The 26,620-nt window shown below is 41.0% G+C and overlaps 1 protein-coding gene across 1 annotated transcript in view; it reads right to left on the bottom strand.

The window, feature by feature from the left end:
* LOC137591405 (beta-1,3-galactosyltransferase 1-like) overlaps window positions 1-26,620 on the bottom strand; it is a 74,772-nt gene that overhangs the window by 21,467 nt on the left and 26,685 nt on the right. The window contains exon 2 of the mRNA XM_068309370.1: window positions 16,130-16,185. The gene's annotated coding sequence lies outside the window, so the exon portion shown is untranslated. The remainder of the gene's footprint in view (window positions 1-16,129; window positions 16,186-26,620) is intronic.

The following is a 26,620-nucleotide window of genomic DNA, read 5'->3' as shown; positions in this document are numbered from 1 at the left end:
GCAGAATGGTCCCTCTGTTACTCCTTGTTTGGTTTTAGCATTGCAGGGAAACATGTAAACACAAACTATGTGTTTATCTATGAAACATGAATAAATCAAAAGCCCTGGGTGTTTGTGGAATTTGTCGATGTGTATTAAATTGTCTATAAATAACTTATCACTTACTCCAACTGGAGATAACAAGTGTGTTCTGTGCGTGCGTGGACATACGCTGTGTGTTCACCTTATCACAAACAAATATATGTGTGGAAGGGTTTAGTGGCACATGGGCGTAGCCAGTATGTTCTCAGGTCATCAACCTTTAGTGGCCACAGTAAAAAGGAAGAGAGGTAATGTACCTTTTCAACAGAAGAGTTAACTTTAGTTGTGTATTTGTGTAGCTGCAGGATTTGGAGCCATTAAAAAACACAAACACCTTAAAACAAAATACAAAATTGCTTAAAATTCAGTCCAAAAATTCCAGCATCATTTTCACAGAAACCAGACACTGGTGAAAATCAAAGTAGCTCCATGTGAGACACAGCCAGAGGTCAGAGCTCATTTCTTGGTTTGACGGGCCAGTTAGTGAGGGCTGTCAGCTCCGCTTTACTGTTGCTACGGCAGCGGTGATGTGCAGAGAAATAAAACAGGTGAGCTACTTCCATTCAGTCAATATCACCCCTGGTTCCTCCCAGAATAGCTTTTCCTTGCTGCAACTACCTTGTTACTTGTCATTTCATCCTCCAGACAGATGCTACTGAACCCAAATGTTTGCACAAACATTTGGGTTCATCATCTGGGTTCATTATCTGGAGCTAGCTAGCTCCAGATGATGAAGTCTGCTATACGGGTATCACTGAAAGTTCATGGTCTAAAGCTGAAAATGAAAGCTGCCTTTGTTTACCACAATATGAAAACCAGTAGATTTGCCAGAAGCTAAAGGTACTACGCTAGTTCAGCAAGCAGCAATCACATTACGGCTCAAGGTTTTACTATATGTTGTGGTTACTCAATGAAATGCTGATTTGTCTAAATGATTTCCTTCCCATTCGGTTCCCATTAAAACTGTTAATGTAATTAGGAACCACATTTAGCAGCTTTAGTAAACACCGATGTGATAAGTCAAATTCAAATGTAGAAGAACTAAGACAAACTTCTGGGTAAAAAGCATGAGCCACGCTGTTGGGTTCGGTCTGTCTTTCTTTGTCAATATTTACCTCTTGCAGTTTGATCCCAGCTCATATTCTAAGTAAGTCTTTTCGCTAATGAGATTTGTTCTGCCGATTCTTTGTCTGCTGTGCTCGACGATGACTGTGAGTCATGCAAAGGCGAGCAAATCAGGCCTGGATCTGAAGTGATATGCCATAATGAGCACAATTTCGCAGGCCTCGCTGCAGGAGAGCCTAATGCCCTGTCAGTAACCTGCTGTGTGGTAATGACTGTGCATGTCACTCTGTAATGCTGTTTCCACAAACATCCATGCAGATAAAGAGCTGTGTACGCAAGTGAAGACAAATAATTGTTGTTTATAAAGTTTCTTTAGATTTTTTTTAAACAAAAAAATACACTAATGGCCAATTAGTTCTATTATTTTACTGGCAGTAGAGCAACTGTTTGAGCAGAAAGCAAACAGGCTCTGTCCATTGAACTATGTTCTTTAATGACGGCTTTGTCTAGAAAGCAAGAATTCTCAGGGAAGGTGATGGGGTAGACTGAGTTCAACCCTACCGGACCAGGATTCTTTGCAGTTTTGACATTTTTAGGACCTAATAAATGTAAATATAGGTCTATTTTTTGCTTTAAAAGTAAGCTAGCTTTCACTCTCAATCTTGGTTGATCGTAATTCAGTATCTACATTATTCAATGTTTCGTCTAGAGATTTATTATTATTCTCAAAAGAGTGGGAAAAATTTAGAAACGATGGCATTAAATCTCCACTAAATCCAATACCCGCAAAATTGCCTTAGGCGGAGAGCTGGTCAACTCCGGAGGGTTGGATCGTTTCTTCAGACAATATATTCTGCAGATCGCCAGGTAAAGATCAGATTTAGGAGGACAGGTCACTTAATTAGTTGTCAATATTTAAAATTGTAGTTAAACAATGATGTTTTCTGTGTTTTTATGTCTAATCTTGTAAAATTCAGCCTAAAACATAAAATTCTGCCAGAGCAACACAAACACATTATTATTTAATTTCCACATACATCATCGAGATGACCAGCCCTTTAGAAAATGATGTGCATAGAACACAACATTGATAAAATCATGCATGTGTTTTGATTATCTTCAGAGAGATAATTGGAACGGATTATTTCTAAAACAACCTCAAATTATTTTCTATCAAAGTCGTGCGCGTTACACAATAGACTGGAGTTGGAAGTGTGTTGAGCTCATTAGCTGCTGTGGTTCCTCACAGGATGTTAGACTTCTCTTTGAACATGTGGCTGCGTTGGGGTTTGGACTAACGTCGACATATTGGTGACATCAAAGAGAATATGTGAGAGGCGGAGAGGTGCGGCACGCCGTGTTGGGATGTAACACGTCGTGGCATCAAAGTGTCTGAGTGTGTGTCACCGGAAAGGAAGGAACAGAGCGAGAGAAAAGGTGATTTGGGACATTTTGCATATGTTGAATTTTTTTTTGTGCGCGGTTGCTTATTTGTGTTTTTGTGATTCAGGTGTTTCTTTTTTGATACTGTTGTGGTTTAAAGGAGGAAAGTCAAAAGCGAGCTTAAAAACAAATGCGTGCCAAAAATCTGAGGTCGATCCATGAAGAACAGCAGGAACGTATGTATGTTGAGCAGAACATTATGAGGACATACATTATGACAATGAAGCAGCAGGTTGGAAGCTTGTCAGAGATGGGAACAGTCACTGATTCACACGGGAGACGTGTGATTTGTAAAACAGAAATTATACGTTGAACGATGAATTAAACCGAGATGGAACGAGCAGGATTCTTTCAGCTGGCGCCACAGGGGGATGGGGGGAGCAGAGGGAACTCGAAATACACAAGTCAAAACCTCAGCGAATAAAAACGTCTTTTGTAAACCAAAAAGTCCCCCGTGACACCCGTGGTGGAGTTTTATGATGTACCGTTGCAGCGCAGCAGCCTCCTTAGTCCCCGTGTGGATGTCTCTGCTGTCTGTTTACCCGTGCATGAAGAAGGAAAACAGAATCCAGCAGAAGCGAGAGCTTCCCGTCGAGACGCAGCGCTGGGTTAGAGTGACGGCTGCACTCTTGAACTCCTCCTCTGATTTGCAGTCTTACTCAGACAAAAGGCATTATCACACGCTTGCTCTTTAGCTGTTAGCACGTGGGCAGGGCGGCTCTTCGGGTGTGCTGTTTGTATTTGTGCATACATGTAAATAAGATGCAAAAACTATGCTTCTTGCGGCTACGGACACCAGTATCTTTTTTTTTAACTTGCAAAACAGCATGGGAGGCAAAATACAACAAAGAGGTGGTGCGTGGGTGTTGGAGCGTGGGTGTAGTTGTACTTTTCTGTCCAACTGTTCCTAACAATTTGTCAGTATCTGTGCAAAAACTGTCACACCAATTAGTGGGTCCATGCTGAACTGTAATAGCCTTCTGTTCGGTTTGAGCTCAGAACAATTTGCACCACTGATGGGTTTAACATTGTTCCTACTTTGGTCCTTGTAGCTTCTGAATGAGTTCAATATTTAAAGCCAGTGAGTGTGACCTGCAGCGTTTGGTTACAGCCTTTGAATGACAATGCCGATCCCGTGCATCGGGTGAAATTAAACAGAAAATGAACAAAACTCCAGCAGGAAACGTCTTAATGATGATAAATTATCAGTGACACAACAGTCACGTAGGGTGTAATTTAATTTACATGCTATCTACATATGTTAAGGATGTATCATAATTATCCACAGCGGCTTGGAGAGAATTTAGATTATTCTGCAAGGCAAATATCATAGAAATGATTTGTTCATACAAAGAGTAAAATGAAGTATGTCTGCTGTTTCTGCACGCAGCGGTTGTTTTGTTTGCCAGAAGTATGCTAGAGTATTTCCAAGTTGGTATTCAAAATCTGACCTTTTTTTCGGTTTTCTGAATTAAATGTCCAACGGTAGTTTCAGCGGCACACACAAAATTCTACACTTTAGGCGAGCAGCACTTCCATAGTTTAAAATCTGCAATTCTACCGTCTGTTTACTGACGTAACACAAACCTGGGTCAGACATGAATTTTTGATGAGATTTGAATATTTGCAATCACATTCTGAAAACTTTCCTTTTGTCTAATCTCTTAAATTAAAGTTGTGATGATACTTAATGCACAATCCGTCTTTTTAAAGCAAAAACAAGAATTTTCATGTTCTAAAATTCTCCTTTTAGTTTGAATTTATACACAGTCGTACTGCCAAATTACTGCACAACACAACACATGTGCGTGCTAGCTGCACCGTACTACCTGATATTTAAAAAAAGATTCCAGTGTGTCCTTTACTTTTTATCCTGCCTTCTAATAAAATGCACGCTTCCATTTATTTAAAGTGCAAGCTACCACGCCATCAAGGCTAGCTGGGGTGCCTTAACAGAAGCGAGCCACTGATCATCAGTAACACCTGTGCTTTATATTATCAAAAGTAAAAATAACTGCAGTAAAAAAAAAAAAAAAGCACACGCCCACACAGTACGGAAACAAGGAAAATCAGACAAAACAAGTGAAAACACCTTTGCGGATCCACTTTGGAGACTAATTTATGTGTGGGAGTTAATCTCCGAACACACAGAGGTGAAATAAAGTCGTGCAATCATCTATGCGTCAACATCAAAGATGGTGATGTTTTTCTTCTGACAGCAAATGTTCCCTCTTGAGGAATTAATTACTTCTGAAATCCTCATCATGACCCTACATGTAAAGCAGTGTGCATTACATGATCACAATGTGTGTACCGCAGTGCCACCGTTAAATTACTCGGGCGTAGGAAGGCAGGGCTTTACAGTGTATGGCACATCATTTTCTCTTCTATTCGCACTGGCTTGTTTTACTCCCTCCTCTCATTTCATGCACAATAACCTTCTTAGATGAAAGCTTATAGCCAGAGTGATACAACGCAAGAACTATTACCGGATATCTTACAGCATTACTATATTAAATTTTTAATTACATTTTAAATAGGCTGTTATTTACAGAATCCTACTCACATTAGAAGATTTTCATACGACGGTGGCTTTGTTGACTTTATTTCTGTGCCAACATCTTAACTAGAAGCAGGTTTCTTGGTGACACAAACACATTGCACTGCTGTCTGGGTTTAAGGATGTGTTAGCAGATTTTTACTTTTTCATATAGAAAAATAATAACTGAGTGGGTGCTAATTATCCTTAAACTGTTAATGGCTTTTCTTAGCAAGGAATTGATGAGCTTATAACTGTAAAACTAGCTTATTTCTGCTGATTGCATTTTAATACCCCTCCACATGAAAACATATTCTTTATGTGAAGTGTTTCCCTATCAGTCTCCCCCCACGGTCATCTGATTGCCCCCCACACAAGTCCTCTGCAGACATTTCATGCCCCTGCTAGCAATATCAGCACCCCCCGTCCAGTTGCTTATCGAGCATAAGGAGCCACAGTTTATCTGGGAATCTTTTCATTTTCCCTGTTTGTCTTGAACCTTTCATAAATGTTATCGAGTTCAGCGCGGTGTTAAGGTGCTCCGGAACAAAGCAATCAGGTTTTTGTCATGAAATAGTCATGCTGTTGCATTCACTTCATCCATTTAATGGAGCGATGGTGGGAGGAGGGTAAAGGAGGGAATGCATATACAGAGGGGGGAGATACGGAGTGAGTGTGCAGGTTATTTGTGTTTGCAGTCATTTACGAGAGCCATTTTTCATAGCCTCTTGTATAAATGTACACAAAGCCTGGCTGGTAATATCTGCCTTCCTGATGAATGAACAGACACTGTCTGTGGTTTTATGCTAACAGTCGTTTTATTTCTGAACCAACTCCTTTCGAACTTGATCTTAAAACAGTTTCATCTGTTCTTTTAGCCAAAAATGCTCGATGGCCGACAACTGTGAAAAAACTTAAACCTGACAAGTGCACTTGCCTTTGAATGACGTTTATTTTATTGCTGCTTTCAGGGATGCTGATGTTGAAGGATTGAGGGAGCGTGTTCCACTGGGAAGACAGACCAATGGCGGTTTGGTTGACATCATTTTAACTTCTTCCTTTGGTTCACCTGTGTCATTTTATATCAAGATAAATGAGTGATGTACGTGATTAAATTAAAACAAATTTCACTGTCCTCTCTCCACCCAACCCACTTGATGAAAGATTTTCAGGAAATTACCATCCAAGTTGTTTTAGTTTTTGTTGTCTCTTGCTGAACAATACCCAACGCTCTTTGAGTGCAACATAAAATGAGGTGAGACAGAAGAGAAAATCAAGAAACGAGGTATACATCTCTCCTGCATGCTTTGTCATTGAGCTTTGTCCTCAGCTTTCTTCAGAGGAGGATCCCATGGTAACCTACACTTGATCACTGAGGCATTCAGCAGCCACTGGGTAAGAGGGAGGATGTATTGATGAGAACTAGCCGCATTGTTAAACGGTTCTGTTGTTGCACTGCACACACCCATCTGATGCAAACCCCACTGCCAAAACACATCACAACCAACCACCCACACACACATACGCCTACCTTTAACAATTCAGTTTCTCTGATCTCTCTAATCTGTGGATGTGCAACATCACTCTTTCTCCTGGTGGATTTATATCAAAGTCGAATGACAAAATAGTGAAAATAACTATAAAGGATAAAGTTTGCGAGAGGCAAAAAAGTTCTGACGTTCTTGTTGCTTCACATATAGAAGAATTTGTTTTCTTTCACTCATGGCACACAACTAAATGTCAGTTAGACTTTCACTTCCAATTATAGGAGTATGCTGTTCATGAGGATGAAAGAGAAAGTAAATCTCAGCTCACACCTGCCAGCATTACCGGCACCGGCCATTTAACACAATGCTGATCAGTGTTGTTATTTCACAACCTCTCTGTGTGTGTGTTTTTGTGTGTGAACACATAAAAGCCGTTGAACAGAAAAGGAAAAAACCTGCCGGTGTTCACAAGGCCATTCTTCATTGCAAAAAATCATCCATTTCTAAAATGTCAACTTTTCACAAGAAGCCTTGTTTCCAGCCTTGAGCATCGTGTACTTTTCAATCAGACGGTGGGTTCAGGAATAAATTTAAAAGGCTAAAGGCATGTACAAATTTCAAACAATAGTTATGATGGTTAAAGCTTACATCTTTCTGTCCATTCTGGATGTGTAAATTCATTACATTCTGTATCACAACAATAAGAGCATGAGCATTCCCTCAGGTTTGTCGCCTTCTGTGCTCACCTGGGACGACAAGCAGAAAAAAGCTCTGGCTCCATCGCCATCTATCGTCTCCTCAGGCCCTCAGTACTTCCTGCGACGTGGACTCCAATGTCCCTTTTGTCATTTCCACTTCAATTACAGCCGATTTTGTGGCAGGAGTCTCCACCACCACTGGTGCAATCCAGGTGTTGCATGAAAGGCTAACCTCTTCGCCCTGCTGGAGTATATATGCTCCGTTTACTCTCTCTTCCTGTCAGAGTCCTCCCAAATCTTCCTGGACAAGCTGTGAGTAATGAGAGCGGAGTGTAAGCCAAGCTGTTTGGCTGTGTAATCTCTTTCATAATGCCCTTCATTGAAGGGCCATGGGTCATAAATAAACAGCAGCGCGAACGCCGGCGCTGCGTCACAGACGGCTGGGAGGCAGCGAGGAAGACAGGCAGGAGTGTAAATTGGTCTTGCACAGGAGTGAGGAGCTGGGGTTACACCACTGATGACTGAGAAGGTCACGCAGTGCCATAGTGTGACTGCTGCAAACACTTATTATGCTGAAGGTGTGATAGACGGGACGGGAGAGGAGGAGAAGGAGGAGGATAGGGAATGCTGAATGGCAGAGCTGTCTAGGGGTTATGTTGACTGGTGGACCTGGTGATGATAGGGAGCTCCGGTGGCGAGAGACAGGAGACAGAAACGTGCTCTCTCTCGTACGTCCTTGTGTTAACACATGACTTCACACACATGTGAGGCTGTGTGCATGCTCCACAGGCTGCAGGCACTTGTCCTCCTGTAGCTATGACAGGAGCTTCTATAGATGCACATGAAGAAGTCACTGCAAGGTCAGAGCGAACCTCTTTGCTCAGTGTCAAAATAGAGGTGGGTTGGTGAGTGTGTGTGCGGGGGGGGGGGGTCATGATTATCTCCGTGGGTGGGGTGGTGGTGCCAGAGTCCTTGCCGAGTCCTTGAACTACTCTCTTTTAAGCCTTGCTGACAAAAACACAATAAACATTGTCCTTCAGACAGAAATTACAAAGGAGGACTCAATGTTTGAGTGAATTACATGAGGCTGAAATTATATTGCACAGTTTATGTGGTTTAACACATTGGTTTTGCTCTTGACTTTATTGATTAAATACTTAATAGTTCATTCCTTCCTTTCCTATCATTTCCTATCTTTTCATCCTATCTTATCCCATCCTATCCCATCCTTTCCTTTGTGTTATTACACTATAAGTGCTTGAGCTATTGTGCAGGGAGCAACTATAAGTGTTTTATTGCTTAATTAATTAAGCACCTCTTCATTTATCAACTGCTACTTATACCTTTCCAGACAGCCACTCCGAGCTCGACCCTGCAGAACTCTCCAAAAGTAATTCTAAAAATAAAATATACCAAATTCTGCATTTTTTCCAGTCAGCACTGAAATCCCAGTGGAAAAGATGTCGCTTCAGCTCAAGGCTTGCTAGCATATTGCTACCACATAAATCACAGCTGTGCCACAACATTGGCCCTTTCAACTGAAATTAGACCAAGAAATACTTTTACGTAACGTACCACCGACACAAAGTACTTAGTATGCAGTGCAACCCACATGGAGCCACCAGAGACAGCTACAAAGCCTGCACTCCCACGGATAGGAGTGGAGAGTAAGCAAGTGTGGCAGAGCGCTTATGTCCAGAGAAATAGTTTGGGTAGAACTTTAAAAGTTTACGCTGTCTTTTTTTACTTCAATTGAAGCTGCAAAACAAAAATGCTCCAAAATGTAGAAGCAAATGTCAACATGTTTACCAAGAAAGAGCAGTGAAATAAAATCCACAGCAGATGAAGGTGGTGGAAAAGTTTGGATTAGGAGACAAACATGTAAAGAAAACCGTCTCTAAATCCCACAGTGAGCGTTTTTTCTCGTTCTCTTCATCTTTTACCTTAATTTCACACCTCGTTTTCATACTGCTCTGTTCTCTTGCTTGAGATTTAGTTTCAGTTTCTCTCCAAGAATTGAAATTAAAAAATTAAAAATGACCTAGTTGATCAAGGCAGACGTGATAAATGGCCAGGGAAAATTGTACCTTTTGAACATTGCTCTAATTTTGTGCTGCATCAAAACACCATTGTGCCAAAGTCCAAGCCTCAATACTGGAAGCAGTGCCATTCACAAAAGCATCCTTCTGAAGTGCGCTGTCACTTTTTTGAGGGAAGACCTATTCATCTGCAGAGTTTAGTTTCATCAAAGCCATGCACGCTGACTGCAATCGCTCGCTGACTACACAATAGGATTTGAGTAAGAAGTAAGCCTCTCAGTCAATAAACGAGAAAGCGTGTGTGTGTGTGTGTGTGTGTGTGTGTGTGTGTGTGTGTGTGTGTGAAACACCTCCAAGAGATGGAAAGTGTGGGGAGTTTACAAGAGAAGCAGGGGGTAAATGGTCAAAGCAGTGGTGGGAAAAAGTGATTCACCATGGAGGAGAAGCAAAGAATGAAAAATGTATTGGTAGCTGCGCCTGCACATCTCTCTTCTGAACAACATTTTCATTTTCGAGCACTTTCACCTTGATACCTTGTCAAAAATACTGAAGCGTCCTCCTCCAATCCACATAATAAATCACTGAAAGGCTTTTTTGTGCTCACAAGTAGTTCAAAGCCAAGCAAGTGGTCCCTAGAGGCGTCAATGTGGATTCTAACCAACAATGCATGCAACAATACTGAGTATAATAAACCACACAGTGTTGATTTTTCTATTCTTAGTCTTATCAAGCTTGTGAAACACTCCAACATTAAGAGTTTTTAGGAAATCCGATAACTGAAGACAAAAAAAGAGGAAGCACAAGACTTAATCTAGTGGTGATCACTGGAACCAATGTTTCTGAAGGTGACAGTTGCGTAAGAGGAAAAGGTCAGGTGATCGACGAAAACATTAGGAGCGATCCTCCTGGGACGAAGGCAACCAGTAACCAATTTAACAGCGATTGGTCAAGTTATCAATGAAGTGGAGCAGCGGAGAGACCAGCACTTTATCAGACAGAATTCACTGAATATTTGATGGAATTAAGTTGCTTCTTTGACATGTCATGTGACCATGTGTACATAGAGCTAATTCTAATATGTGGCAACGCATCCTGAAAGCAGATAGAGTAAATACTTCAGTTTAAATACCTTTAAAGAAACCCGATTTGCTGCTTTTTAGGGTTGAAAACCCTGCCTCTTAGAAAGAGGCCTAATGTGATTATCATTCAAATTTGATGAAAGACTGATTGTAATCACTGTGCTGATTTAATTTGTACATGCAAAAAGTGAATCCAGTAGCTGTGGGAAGAATGAGAGAAATTGAGCATGAGAGATAAGTTCAAGTCCTCCCTTCTTTATCGTCTCCACACACCTGGCCAATTGCTTCAAGAAGTCGGCATATGCCTGTCTGATTGACAGCCTCAGATTGTTAAAAGAAATTGTTGGAGAGGTGTGTGAGGGTTTCACAAGCTGTTTGGGATTCAAAAATCACTTCAGCTGAAGCCTTCGCATGCCTTCAGACCCAGAAGTTAAACTGAGTGCGAGTTAGAGCGGAGCTGTGATGTTTCAAGAAAGCAGAAATGATTAAAAACAGCAGACAGCTCATGCAGGTGACTGACTGCTGATGGACTCCTCTCAAGGATGTGTCAGCCTGAAACTTTAAATTAGCAGTAAAGTGAAATGCATCTCAGACAAGGGGGGATTCAACCCAGTGATTTCAAAACAAAAGCATCTCCTGACCTTCACTTTAAATGAGGCTTTTGCTTGTAAAGAGATGCTATGAGACTTTTAAGGTCTGACAGAGCTCTCCGCTCTACGGAATATGTGTTACAGCTCCACAAAAAAAAATCCAAACAGTGCTAATGCTGAGCTCCAACGTTCCGGGTTCAAAGGCCAATGTAAACACCATATGATGCCATTCTAACAGATTTTAACCTTGTAAACAAGGGGTGACCTTATCTCGACCTCCCCTGGATTCAGACGGCACATTCAGCTCATTTCAGAGCCGTGGCTTTTGGTCCGCCGATAGAATCACGCCTCCACAAAACTCTGTCAAGTAGACTCATTGATTGATGTCACTGATAAATCGTTTCGGTTGTGTTTAGAATAAGATGCGTGGAATTAAAGCAGCAGACAGACACCAGTGATGATACGGTGCTAATGCTAATTCTGTCTTTTGGTTTATCTTTAAATTCATTCATATTATTCAAAGAGACTTGCTGGTGTAAAAAGACCAAGAAATTAAAAATGAAGACTGAAATTAGACTTCTGCTTTATCAGCAGACACAAAAAGTTAGACTTTTTCTCAAAGGGCATCGCTGCATTTAATCAAGACATCGTGCTCACATGAGCCCCGACCCGGCTGGCTTAACGACATTAGATGCAGATGCATTATGCAGTGACCGTACAGTGAGGTTACACTGGATGACTGGCAGTTTAGCTGACGCCATCAGAGCTGTCCTGATGCGGTGCCAGTCTCCGCCCATCAACAAGTGAAAAGAAAATGTCATTTGCATTCAGGATGCCACCGCAGAGTGATCTTTAGCCTTATTGATCCTAAATATGATCTACTATCTTGTGCATCAGTGAAGATGTTGGAGGGAGAAGGTGAAGTAGGAAGGATGTCAATCAGGAGAAATAACCTTTCCTTATAAACACCACTAGCATGAACCAAGACACAAAAAATGAACTCACACGCTGCTAGCTTCCACATTACGAGTAGTGAAACGTTATTGTCGGAAATGAAAGCCAACTGAATCCCTGTCACAGTCTCATTTAATCTGACAAGTATAATCTTCGGAGATTGCCCGTTTCTGCTGAGATGTTTGGGGAGCTTATAAAATAATAACTTCATTGATCTGAAGAAAGTTTAAGAGGCCTTACTGTTGTTCCAATGCCGTAATCGCAAATAGACATTTTGAAAGAGAATAATGCCGAACAGCGGACGGAGAGAGGGAGTGAACTCTGCAATAAAGGCTTAGCAATCTTATAATCTTTCACCATCTGCACGTGTCTGTTGCTGTCTGTGAACCAGCAGTCCAAGTTCAGCGTATATAGAAGCTGCCTTTGTCCAGGTAATGAATTAAGGAATGGACTGCAGGGAAAGTGCCATAAACTTTGTTATCTTTGGGGATAAATTAAAATTTTAATTGGCAATCAAATCCATTAAGTAGAGTTCAAATGGTCTAAGGAATGAAAACACACACATCATTTCTCACTCATCAAGCCTTTCGCCTCCCTCTGCGCCAAAATGGATTTCCCCCTGAGGCCAGCATTCAAGGTTTATGTTCCTAATGACCCGCAATAATTCAGCCGTGATTGATCAGCGGAATCGACTAATGAGTTACGACCACCATGCCAAGACAGAACCCTTAATCTCCGAGGCTTCTTCATGGCTGTATGAAGCATTGTGTTCCCTGATATCTCAAATAGCAGTCAAATAATTCACTGCCACTGGCCAGCACCCAGCCCCGATATCTCACCCGAATGGCTGTCGTTTACACTGAACGCACACAAACTGCGCCTTGCATTTGCACTTCATTTGGGAGGGAAAGCGCTCGTCACAAGGACAGCCAGAAGAAGATGTATGACTTAGCGGTGTAATGTATGCATAGAGAAAAGGATGGAGAAATTGGTCTTGAGACATGACGAAGTGCCTGCTGAGATGTCTGATAAATTATGATGAAGCTATGCAAATAGGGTCTGCAGCTGGATCTCCAGCACTCCAAGCGCTGGTTGATTAGCCTGTCACTGTGGGGGTAGTCTAATATTTGAATCCTTCAATTAATGAAATTCATGCAAGTTTGATATCAGAATTATGATGAAATAAAAAGCAACATTACGAGTTTGGTTCACATACAAGCAAAAAATATTTAACGGAAGGATCCGATTACAAAAATTAAAAATTTATGCTTGAGTTTCTTGTTAAGATGCTGGTGGCATGTCTAAAAGCAAAATAAAGATTTACCTCTACTCCTAATTTAGAGGTAAATCTGAGCAGCACATAACAGCCTGCTATATGGATCTGTGTCAATCTATAATTCACACAGCACATTTTCTGTTTCACTCGGAGAATGAGACAAAAGAAAATTATAACCTCTAAGTCAGAAAAATTATCTCAAGGGTTGATTAAATATTTTAAGAAAGTGATTTCAAGACATGAAAAGATTAGATAAAGTGTTGTAAGTGGAAGCCTTTTTTAAACTGTTTGTACATTTTCACATGGAATTCTTATAAAAAACTGTTTGTACATTTTCACATAGAATTCTTAGTGAAGCCCAGAGTCTTGGCTCGGGAAGCAGAGGAAGTGGTTCAAAGGAGGCTGAACTGCCTCTTAGGCCCCGTCCACACGATGACAGATTTTTTTAAAAACGCAACATTTTATAAAACGCACCGAAAACGATTCGCGCCCACACGACATCATTTTCAAAAAAATCTCCGTCCACAAATAAACGCAGCAGTGCGTTTTCGAAGATGACTATAAGCATGCCAAACCATGTGGTGGCAGTATTGAGTCAAATTTTATCCAATAGGAATCCTCTGTGTTTGGTTGTCACAACACACGGGCCCATATATATGACGTCACAGAGGTTTTCGTTGCAGGCAATCCGTCATGGTGTGGACGGGGCCTTAGATACTGACTGTTCCTCCCATAGGCCCATCAAAACATTCTGTCCTTTTCAATAAATATTTCACCACAAATGCATGATTCAACCACGCATTTAGATGTTGCATTCATGTAGCTTGTGCACCCATTTGTAGCGTGTGATTAGATGCTGCCTGATTTATTTATTTTTCTTGCAGCCGGAAAATATGCCCAAGAGATTATCATCATCCACTGAAACCAGATGGGTTTCTCTTGTATTTATCTTGTGTTAAAATTAATTTTCTGCAGCCAAATACAAATTCCACTTGAAGCTCTCCTCAATGATGAGTCCACAAACTGGAATGTGAATTTAAAAAATGGTTTGAATAATATTAAACCGCTAGGAAATACAATGCATCTACAATGTAGGATTGCTGCAATTGAAAACGACAGTTTAAAATTCTCTTAAAGGCAAGAAAATGCTAATGATATGCAAATTAGATGCAGGAGTCATATATTTATAGGGCATGCTGAGTGGCGACTAGGCAAGTCGGAATATCCAGCAGTCGCAATTGCTCAGCAATTGCTAAAATCGCAACGGTGAGGGGAACTGATAGCCAGCACTTTCCTCTATTTACTCAGAGTGAGATGACCTTTTCAAAGAGTTCTCGCCTGTGGCGCTAAGGAAGTGCGCATATGAAGAAAATTGAACTTTAGCATGCATTGAGCATCTGACATATGTATGCTAACTGTCTGCGTCTCTGCGGGGCGTTGAAGACGCTGTCAGGGAATTGAAAAGGAGAGACACATCTGGAAGGAAAGGGCAGAATTCTTCTGGATGTCTTATTTAACCATGAGTCCTCCTCTATTTAATGGTTTCCATTGTGACAGTGATGACAACATAATCTCCACGAACCACTTTCACCCGTCCGAGCTGACAAATTCTACAAAGAATGCGTCCATATGTACCGCCTGTCTAGGTAGGTCAATGATGGCGACTATGTTGACAACAAACGGGCTACTTCTTCGAAAACTGACTCTTTGACCACGACCTTATCAATCATCTTGTTGTAGAGTGGTCTTTTGTCTGCGTTGAGTCTTTTTAAAATGCAGGTACGTGTATCAGTGTCATTTCCATATCTATATGCATCTTGACCCAATTATACATCCGTCTATAAATTGATCAAGTGTGCTGCATCCTGTTCAGATGAGGTCAGACTAAAGGTCTTCTGAAAAAAGCTTGAAATCTGACATGTAATCGATGCGGAAGATTTTATTTTAAGGTCTGATCTGAAAGGCAGATATAAATAGACGCATTGAGTGTCAGTGCATTTACTGACACTCAATGCAACATCAATCAACAAGCAGCATCGGCCATAAACAGAAGCAGTAACAATCATTTTTCTATAAGCTACACTTCATGAATTTCATCTCGCAGTAAAAAAAAAAAAAGCTTTATCCCCTGATGATAATGTGGCATCACGTGATCACGGCTCATAGGAAGTCTGCTCATGTGTTGGAGATGTTAACACAGACTAAAGACCACAAACACAGCAACATGGGGCTCAGCACAGACTAAATTACATTAATCTTGTTAAGAGTTGTAATAAAGACGCCATGGGTTATTTGAGATTCATATAGCGGCCGAGGAAGAATTAAACAATAGAGCTGATTAAGGTTTGATATTCATCTATAGTAGAAAAATGAGTGAGAAAAATTGAAACCAAGTGCATTTTTGATCAAGACCTCAAGGTGGCTTTTTGGAACTGTCTCAGATAATGCTGACAAAACCTCATCCTCTAGATGAAGGCTCACACAACAATGCATGCATAATCCTTTGTATGTGAAAGATGCCGATGCAGAAAGAGAAAAGAAAAGCAGCGAACCTCTATAAGGAAAAAAAAAGCAGAATTGTACTTTAATAATTAATTTAATATTTCCCTTTGACAAAGGGAAGGCAGTGGATTTAAATGCATGCGAGGGTGACAATATCTGTGCTTCGTTAAACAGCAAGATTGAAGCAGTGAACCTCAGAAGCAACATTAACTTTTATTTGAGGCTTCTGTTTCAGCTCTCGGTCTCCTCGGTGTAATATACAGGACCATTGTGTCTAGCCATCATGAAAGGCCTGTTAAAATCAGAAATAGCCCCCCATCCCTGAATGAGCAGCTATTTGACAAATGAACAGGGAGCTGAGGTCAGTGTAGCATACCTGACACAGCTGGCTCTCCTCCAACGTAATATAGGCTTCGGCTCTTCATACCATCTCTGTGGAAAAAAAAAAGAGACAAAGCCAGGTCAGAAAAACTGATATGGGGTTTCAAGAGAAGGAGGATATTGGAAAAGCAAAAGATGAGACGCCATGATGATGCAGTGCATGTGTCGTTTTTGCAAGCAAAAGCATAATGTAGCTGGAAATAAACATTTTTATTGAAGCTATAATGTCACTGTGTGTCTGTAAAGCAGGAATAAATCCTGATTTAGTTCAGCTAAAAGTTGAACCTATTGCACTTCCTCAAGAAAGAGATGCTTGTGTGCTATACCTTATACAGATTGCAGAAGGGCTCGACTCGACTCAAATTGATCCTGACACGGACCATGAGGGCAGTTTTAAGCGCAATCAGCCAATGGCTCATCAGTATTCTGCAGCCACCACTGCTGTTTCCCATTTGTGGCAACAAACAGGCGAAGACAGTGCAAGGATGTATTGATGTGTGCTCTTTTATGAGAACTTATCATTCAAGACCCACTTACGCCCTTAAAAGGTCAAATGAAATTCTCTTCTCTGAAATTGAGTTTTTTGCTTGATTAATAAGCGTCCGCGGCCGATACTGCACCCACACACGTCCAATTTATGAGCGTTTTCTGGTTTTCGTTCACCTTAGAGGATGACACTGAACTCGACATCTTAACACGAGACTAACACAAATACTGCACAAGAAAATGTTTTACTTTGGCACCTGATACTTTGCTCAGCTGATGACTTTTTTCGAGCATCAGGAGATGATTTAGCCTGCTGGCCCTAGCCTGCATTTAACAAATTCTGTGAAGATGGAAATTAAATTGAGGAGAGTATTATGAGTGTTTGTCTAAAATGAGTCTGTTGATGTTGGGATAATTCTCTGGATAGATGGAAAATAGAATCTGCTGGTAGCGGGAGAGGAAAAGTATACGTTTTAATTAATTTTAAGGCCATTCTCTTTGATTATGAAGATTTAAATAATGTGAGAACAGTGGAAATGCTTCATCTGAATAACCTAAAAATATTCTATTTTCGAAGGATATGAAACTGAAGAGATTAATCAGTCAGGAGAGATACTGATGTTTTGCAGATCAACACATCCCTGACTCCATTCATCCTTTCAGCTTTGAGCTAGGAGGAGCTTCGCTCTGGATCAATTCCCTTACCTCAAGCTTGACTGGTAGAGAGTCTACCTAAAGCCTCAGTGGAAAGAGACAGGACAACGAAAGTACAGACAATCATCGTGTAACTATCTAACTGCCATGAAGGTTGTGAGAGAAACACCACATCAGGTCAGAACGAAGCCTGTTAGCGCTCCTACTAACAGGTGCAGAGCAGCGAGTGCTGGGTAATTGGGAAGAGCTTCCTGGCCTCAGACTTAAGTGGCGTGTCTCTGCCATGGCATGAAGTCTGTTATCTGATCATCGCTTAGATACATTAAGCTGTCAGCTCGTCACCGGAGTAATCACAGCCGTCCATTAACAGGCAGTCCATGCACCAAAATGGCTCTCAGAGAGGGGGGGTATAGCAAAAAACCCAACATACACACACAAGGAGGAAGCTGATGACCAATCACCTTGCAAATCCACTCAGCTTCCTGATGCAGGGAAATGCACTCATGCCTCGATGGCCTTCCTTTCATAACAGCAAGATATTTTTCCTCAAACATTCACCCCATTATGAAAACACGCCACTGATGGCCTTTATTATAATTTTTTTTTCTGACTCTGTGCCATTCGTAATGAATTACGCCCCCCTGTCAGCAAGGTAATCAGCATAATATGAATTATTGCCGTCATTACAGTGGGTGGCCAAGAAATAACAATGTGTCTTAATTATTCAACAACAAGGAATAATAAAGGGAGGGCAAATGCACCTTTAGCTTCTGCTGCCAAAAATCATTAGGTTGTGTCTCTCTCTCCCCTTTGGGAACAGAGCCATGCTCTGTTTCTCTGTTGTGGAAATAATTTCTAAGATCAAGATGAGTGATGAGCTTGTTTTTCCTCAACGAAATATACTCCTTGTGTTGTTTGTATGTGAGTGTTCAGCGTAGAAATTACCATAAGAGGCCAATAAAAATGTGCTTTGCAATAGTTTTTTGGAGTTGTAATTTCTATTACATAACTGTTATTGTTTCTCTGTGCCGTTAGCGTGATCATTGGAAGTGTGATTCGGCTTTTCCAATCAAGGTTTGAGCCTGGATTTAAGTTAACGTGCGTACAACTTCATAATCATGGAACTATTCCTTGTTAATAAAGCGATATGTGTGTGTGTGCGTGTGTGTGTGTGTGTGTGTGTGTGTGTGTGTAGTTTCCCTCAATGATGAATCAACAAAAGAGAAGGTGTGTGATCTCATTCTGCTTGTGATGTCGTGTCTCGTGCTTTAAAGGTACATGAAAGCTGACCTGGGAGGAGGTTTCTTTCACATCTAAGGAAAGAACACGCTTCTGGAGCTAAAGCTAACAAGGCTAAGACGTTCTGTGTGATAATACTGTGCTAACCCCTCTCCAAGCCTACCCTAGAACTGATGGCGGGGCCACAAACACATGTACATCTATAATTTATTCTCACAACCCCTCGCCTTGAGTATCGCCGTGAGGGACCAGCTTTATTACCTTCAAAGGTACAGAATTAACTCGCTTCACTCCGTCTCTATATCTCTAATTTCAAAGGGATTGAGAAGTATCTAATGTACATTTTGTTAACTTCAAACGCAAATTACATCCGAGTGTCATGATTCCAGATCGGCGGGGTCAAACTCATTACAGTGAGCCTTCCTTGAGAGAGATAAAGATTTTCGCTGAATTCGCACATCTGTTCATACCGCGCGGTTCTCCTGACCTTTCAGAATGAGTTGCCAATCAAATTTAAATTCATCTTAATGGAGACACGGTGATTACAGCAGACATGATTCTGATCTATAAACTGCTGCCCTTCAAAAGGGAATGAAGTAACAGGTTGAATGAATAGAAGACTTCAACATGTAAGGAAAAAATTGTGAATTCGTTTCAAAACAGCTTTTATGAATCACTTTTTCTCCCTTGTAAATCTAACGGATAATCAACACCTCTGTCACCATCTCCCATTAACACCTTGACAATCCAGATTTCGGGAGGCTGGATCACATTCAGACATTCTGATGACTTCCTATGGGTTGCATTCTCTTTTTGTTGGCTTATTCAAATTATTTCTCATGTGACTCCTGATGTTGGAACTAACCCACACAGCTGCTCATTGTATTCACTTCCCCACAGGAGTTAGAATCAAAAGTCTGTTGCATGTCCAGATCTCACAGGTCTTTGCCAAACCACATCTTGTTTTATAGGAACTATGGCAATTTTCACACAAATACCTGCAGGTGGGCAATATCAGCTTTTAGGCCAAGCCGCAGATGTTAAATTATTGAAGGACACCTGCAAGAAATGTCTTTTGGTTCCTGCCTTGACGAGAAATGTTTTTGCACAACTGACCACCTAAAAACATGATCCCAACTGATTTAAAGAGCAATTTAAAACAACTCCTAGCTTGGAAACTGCAACCCCACCCCTTCATAGTTGTGCCAGATTGCATTATTCTCTCCAATCAACATATCTCAGATGCATCCAGATATATATTACTTACAGAACCATCTATCTGTAAGAAATTTTATTTGCATTACATTATCTTTCTTACCAGCCAGTGATCTAAAACATATAGCAGGATGGGGTCTGGGACCAACAGTAACTCTCATATTAATGCAGTTGTGTAAAAAAATAATTTACTCACTACACTTGTTTGTGCATCATTATAGGTTTAAGCCTCTGCAAATAAGCAAAAGGAATAAAATTCCCACTTTGAATGTGCCTTCTACATGGCTAGAGAAAGCTCCTTTTACTTTGGGATTATTGTATTACAAATAGTACACTAGCAGATGCTTGGGACTCTTTATTTTAATGGAAATGACCCAGATCTAATTGGAAATGGCCTAGATCTTGATTACTCTCATTATGCACTTGGAGCATACAACAGGCAGTATAATTGTCTCAGAGCGAGGCCTGTCTTGCTGTTTTTAACACAACTATAGGCTTAAATGTTTGACCTTTTCAATGCACGTGGTCTTATTAAATTCCTAAGTAAGGGTTTCATTACTATCTGATATCTGGTAAATGACATCCTCAAACACAAAGGTTCAGGTCCCTCAGCAGATATCACTGTAGGGAAATGTCAACTTGTGACAAAAATATCTCCCCATCATAAAGCTGGAATGTAAGAGATGTCATAATGGTGTTGGCTCTTAAAGTAACAAAATTACATTGGGATTTATGAAAGCCATATTAAAAGGCACTGACAAAGTCAATTAGTGACTTTTAAAGACGCTAAAAACAGCTCTAAACTGTCGAGGGAGGGAAGTGGAAAATGAAACATTGGAAACATTAGAAAATGAAACAATCTTATTCATTCCCTGCTGAATAAGATTATGTAACGTCAGATTTATAAAAGACAAGATGAAGACTTCCTCAACATCCATCGGCGCTGCTGCATAAAACATCAACTTTATTCTCCCATTGCATGTTAATCCTGTGGAATACTTTAGTCTGACTGCATTTTTCAAGCTGCCGATGCATATAGAGAACATTACACATCCTGTGCATCAAACTGCAGCATGTCCTCCTTTGTGTTCCTCCTCTTTTTCCATCTCTGAGAGAGCAGATGTAGTCAGGAGGGAGAAATAGGTCAGATCTTCCCAGATCGCCTCCGTAACCTCTCAGTTCATTATGATCATGTTTAATGAGTGAGACACTCTCCAGGCATTCTCCAGCACAGAAGTGTTTCGTCTTAATCATGCTGCATACATTGCCTTTAGGTGAATGCTTCCACGACTGGACAAAACAATTGGTATTAAGGGATCAGCATTGAGGTGGATTAAGTCCTATTTAACTGACCGTTCCCAATTTGTTAACGTTAATAACGACTCCTCCCAGTCAAGTACAGTTAGCTATGGAGTTCCTCAAGGCTCGGTTCTTGGTCCAATACTGTTTATCTTATACATGCTTCCTCTGTGTAATTGATAAGGAAACACTCCATCAACTTCCATTCTTATGCCAATGATACGCAATTATATATCTCGATTAAACCTGATGAAGTCAATCAGCTGTGCAAATTACAGACGTGTACCAAAGAGATTAAAGATTGGATGACCAATAACTTTTTGCATCTCAATTCTGATAAAACTGAGGTCATTGTGCTTGGCCCAAAAAGTGTTAGGGATGTAGTGCCAAGTGATTTAATAGCCTTGGATGGCATCACGTTTGAGGCCAAAACCACTGCGAGGAACCTAAGTGTCATCTTTGATCAGGATCTCTCATTTAACACACACATTAAGCAGGTTTCTAGAACGGCATACAGTCATCCATGCAGCTGTAATTGTGCCTTGACTTTAGCAATGGGAAACATAACTTTAACCATATTGACACTGTCTCTATCTGGCCTATCTGCCACTCTCTCTGTCTCTCTTTCCCTGTTCTTATCTTCCTTCGATTTCTTTTCCACCAAACCGGTCAAGGCGAATGGCCGTCCAAAAGAGTCTGTGCCCTGCCCGGAGTTTCCTCCTCATCGAGGGAGTTTTTCCCCGCCACTGTCGCTTATGCTTGCTCTGGAGGGTTCCGTTGGGTTTCTCTGTCTGTTAAAGTGCTTTGAAATGTCTGTTGCCATGATTAAGCGCTATATAAATAAAACTTGATTGATTGATTCCCTCTCTCCCATGCAACAGGGTGATTATGTTTAAGTCTGTGCAGAAAAACAACAAATGGGACCCATCCATTTGTTACAGGGGCCAATCAGGGTAATTTTGACGTCTGGGTGCTGCTTTGAGATGCATCTTTTCCTCACGTTTACTCAAGATGAGATCAGTGGAGTCAGACATATTGCTTATGACACATGAATGAGCAAACAAATTATGCGCCCGTCTTCAAAACTTGAGCTGATTGGTGTAAATTATGAGGATACTGCATGGTAATGAAGTGTTGAGATGCTTCCTTAAGTTTTAGGAATTCCGACAGACAAATTGAGCCAATTAGCGTGTGAAGTGATTTGGGGACTTGGCTAAGAAAACAATACTTTAAGAGCTGCTGTGAATATGCTTTGGTGGTAAGAGGCTACCTTGGCTACTTAAAGACATGGTTGGCCACAAAATAGAGGAAGCGCTCCAAAACGGGTGTCGAAATGAAACTGATAATGATGTTGGTGCCAACAATGACAACAAAGATAAAGAATGCCAACAAAAGTAATTCGCCATTTTCCTGCAATTCACAGCGAGGCAGTGAAGAAAAACCTTCTACTACCTACTTTTGGCATCTTGAAAATCTGCTATTGATAATTTAAATAAAAGCAAACAGGAGAATGGATTTGATCAGATATGATGCCAGGATGCAAAAATCCATTTTATTGTTCTGTTTGTTTCATAAGCTCTGAACAGTAAAAAAACAAAAAAAAACAACCAAAAAAACAACAACCATTCTTTATTTAATACTTTATATAAACCTATTATTTATTTATTCATACATTTTAATTTCCTTTCAGAAGGGTGTCAATGATGCAAAATATGCAAGAAATGCAAAATAATTAGAAAAGTGTCCAAGTGATATAATGTACATTAAAAATTTACAGATAATTTATGATACTAATACTAAAAAATTCATGAAATTTATTAACAATTTAATAAAAAAAGGAATCTGAAATTGGTGGATCCTTATTCACATTCTGATAAATTAGTATCATGACATTTTTGACATACAATTGAACTCATTTGTGTATTTTTCATGTATTTTTTGGGGGGGCTAAAATGGTTAAAACATTATTATTCAGCTGCTGCGCTGTGAATAAACTACACATTCGCCTGCTGCATCACAAGAGCTTTAAGCTTTCAGGCGGGCGCTGAAAACAATGATATGGAAAGTGTTGCATCGCCAGGCTGAACCCAGAGGATAGCGAGAGCTACAGGTTAAGGATTACTCTCAGCTTCAGCCTCAGCCTGCAGTCGACATTAGGATTTCACTGGAGTCCCATCCCCCAACCACCTCTTTGCCCCCCGTCAAAGGAAACGAAGACAAGCTCTTGATGAGTGTACGTTTGATCTCTCTGAGGCACCTCTGCTCCTCCTTCTTTCTTTCCCCATCATCCTCCCTCTTCCCTCTGCAGAGGAGCTGTCAAATGTTCGGAGGGCTAGGCCTGTCCTCCCTGCTCCCTCATTTCACCCCAACGTGTCTCTGGACTCTTTCATCCTCACGGTCAACGCGTCAGTCCCAGAAGGACCTTGTCATCCCATGCCCCTCCTCCGTCACTCAGCCCATCGGGTTGATCAGAATCGGCCTTTTCTTCCAGTCAAAGCTCAACCATTAGTCAGCACTGAGGGCTAATTCCTCACTGTTTAGCAGCTAATTGTTGCAATTGCTGCCTTTCAAGCAGAGACAGCATAGCCCACAAGTGCCAAGAACAACAAGGTGCTACGCTGGCATCGATCAACTTCACAAATTAAATGCACATAACAAATAGGTCAAAGCGTTATTTCTCTCCTACTGCTGTTTATTTAACTGTCAGCGCTGAAGCCAATCAATTGACACCCAGAGGGAGGTGTTTCGTTCATTGATTTAGCATTGTTGTGTTTTATGTGCTCTGACTTTCTTGTTTATCATCACTCAGCTGCTCCTGAAACAGTATTCCACTTCAGAAAGGGGAGTTGGACGTGGAGCTCTTGTTGAGGGAATTGTGCTCACATCATCTCTGCAGCTTGGAATGTGTTATCCTTTCATGAAGAGAGAGAGAGATGGTCCATGCTTCAACAACGCAATGAGCCGAGCCTGACTCGAGTCTCCCTCTTACATATTCAATTACATTTATAGTCTCCTCCTCGTAATAGTGATGAATATGCAGGGAGTTAATTTCTTTGCGTCACAGACGAAGGAGACATTGGGGGGTGACAAAGTGTGCAAGTTGATTGGATCCCTCATCGCCATGGGGTAAAACCAGTGGAGGTTAATGTTGCAAACAGGAATGGAACTGTTCTGAATGAGACGTGTAACTGGCGCACCACACGTAACCGACACGGGTCATGGACAAATCCCACAGTGAGGGGGAGATGCTTTCTGAGGAACGTGCCTTATCTGGTAGCCTGGAGATGCTGCAGGGTTTAGAAATGCAGCCCACAGTATTATTATTACTACTATGACATTTTTATACTACTAAATTTCTCCTTTTATGACATCCCTCTGAATACAGCCTAAAAAAGACACGGTACACTGAATCTCATCCAAGAACAGCTTCTTGTTTTGCTTATTTAAACTTGATAAATGCCACGAGAAGGAATGTAACACTAGGAATTCAACATTACTAAAATAAACACTTATTTCTATACATGAATACCTCTTTTATCCCTTCATGAGTCACTTTCATTGGTAAAAATAAGTTAAAGTATCACGCTTAGACCTCTGAGGTCAAAGTCAAACAGGAGGACATAGAATATAACCATGACTGCAAACAGCATGTCAGTACAAAGCTTTACTGGGCAGGGATTAAGATTGAGAACACATTTCAAGGGCGTACAGCAAACAAGAAAAACTTCAACATAGATTTATGTGGAGAAAAATGTCATCCAAACTCAAGTCCTGGTACGACCGTGTTCACAAAATTCTAATTTGTTCTGTAGTTGTTTGAAATAGCTGGCCAAAAATGACTCGCACCTTGTCAAACAATGGTTGCCTGAGGAACTCTGAGAGCTGAGACAACAGCTTGCACTCGACATCAAATGCATTTGTTTGCTTCTACTCAAAAGTTAGCACTTCTGTTGCAGACAACTCATTTAAACTTGTGAGCAATTGACGGCTTAAAATAAAATTTTAAACCAGAGCTGTGAACAACTAACAAACTGAGGCGAGCCCAAATTGCTCACCCCCCAGAGAATAAAACAATGAGGGAGAGTTTGTTTTAAATGCTGTAGCTTAGCAATCATGTGCTACAGTGAGGATAAATTGTTGTATTCCCTCAGTTTGAATATAATTTAATCTGTTCACAGAGGATGCGCTAGCGCTGTATTAGCCTGGCATCTGTGAAGTGGCCTTTCGGACGAACTCTGGCAGGGAAAATGAAAGAAACTCCAGGGTGAGTGTGATTCCAGATGTAGGAGGTGCAGCTTCTGTCAGGCTTCATTACTGTGGGCATGTCAGCCCCTGTTGAAGAATAGTGACACTTATAGACAAAGGACACAACAGAAACACTTCATGTCTCCAGAGAAATAAAGTATATGCTTTATATACTGCAGACCGATGATTTAATAAAATGTCAGTGTAATCAAATTTTAAAATCTTGTTTGGGTTAGGTCCACATCCGTCCCATTTCTTATACAAGGTGACTACAATAAGTCTGGTTAATATAAAGGTGGCATTTAGACTTTATTAGGCTGATTATTGGTTACAGGTATCGGCTGCGAAGAGATTAACGTGCTAAAACGAATATAACATTTTTAGCTGTTTCAGTGTTGATTGAGTAAAAACAATGTCTGTGAATGAATTCCGCGTAAACAGACTCTCTGAAAGGGTGACAACTGAAACAGCAGGAAGCGAGACTTCAAGACGTTCGTTCTGACGTTTAATGCCCTTCTTCATTCTTGTCTACTTTGACGGCACATGAAGTACAACCCGTTTGTGCCCCTAATTTCCAAATCCTTTGTCTACGTTCCTCTTCCTATCTCTTGCAACTAACTGTACAAGATAAAAATCGATGACAGAGACAGCAAGTGAGAGGCAGGCGCTGCCCGAGGAGTGTTATCCGGAGACGCTGATGTCACCTACGCTGTACCCTGCACTGGGAATGCTGCCATTGAGCAACTTCCTAATGCTGATTCAGGCAGCACTCAGTGCTGATGTGCACCATGGGATGTCTCTAAGTGTCATTTACTGGCATGGATGAGTGTTGATCATGGCAGGACTGTGCCACATGCATTTTGGCATCACATACACACACACACACACACACACACACACACACACACACACACACACACACACACACACACACACACACACACACACACACACACACAAATGTACCTGGCAGAGGTCTCAAAGGGGAAGGAAGAGTGAGGAAAGACAAGGAGAGGAAAAAGGAGGGGCATGGAGATAATGGCGGGTTGTTAAGGAGGGACAAGAGTGAGGGCATGCCTATGAGCAAAACTCAAGAGAGACAGAGAGGAGAACTCACAGTGCAAGGTGAGAATGTGAGAAGAAGAGTGGGAAACAGAAGAAAGGCGAGCAAGTGAAGTCAGGCTGACTCATTCCCCGAGGCTCATCTGAAAATGCTCTTTCGTCTTCTGTTTTCTGTCTGCCGAGTCCACAATAACAACGGGTTGAAAAGACTTGCCATCCACCAAAGGACTAACAAATAATGGATTCATAAAGAAGTGTTTCTTAGTTGAAGTACGGTCCTGGACTT

Source organism: Antennarius striatus, chromosome 24, assembly GCF_040054535.1.
Source record: "Antennarius striatus isolate MH-2024 chromosome 24, ASM4005453v1, whole genome shotgun sequence".
NCBI classification, from domain to species: domain Eukaryota; kingdom Metazoa; phylum Chordata; class Actinopteri; order Lophiiformes; family Antennariidae; genus Antennarius; species Antennarius striatus.
The sequence above is the reverse complement of the archived record's forward strand: the minus strand, read 5'-3'. Positions and strand labels throughout refer to the sequence as shown.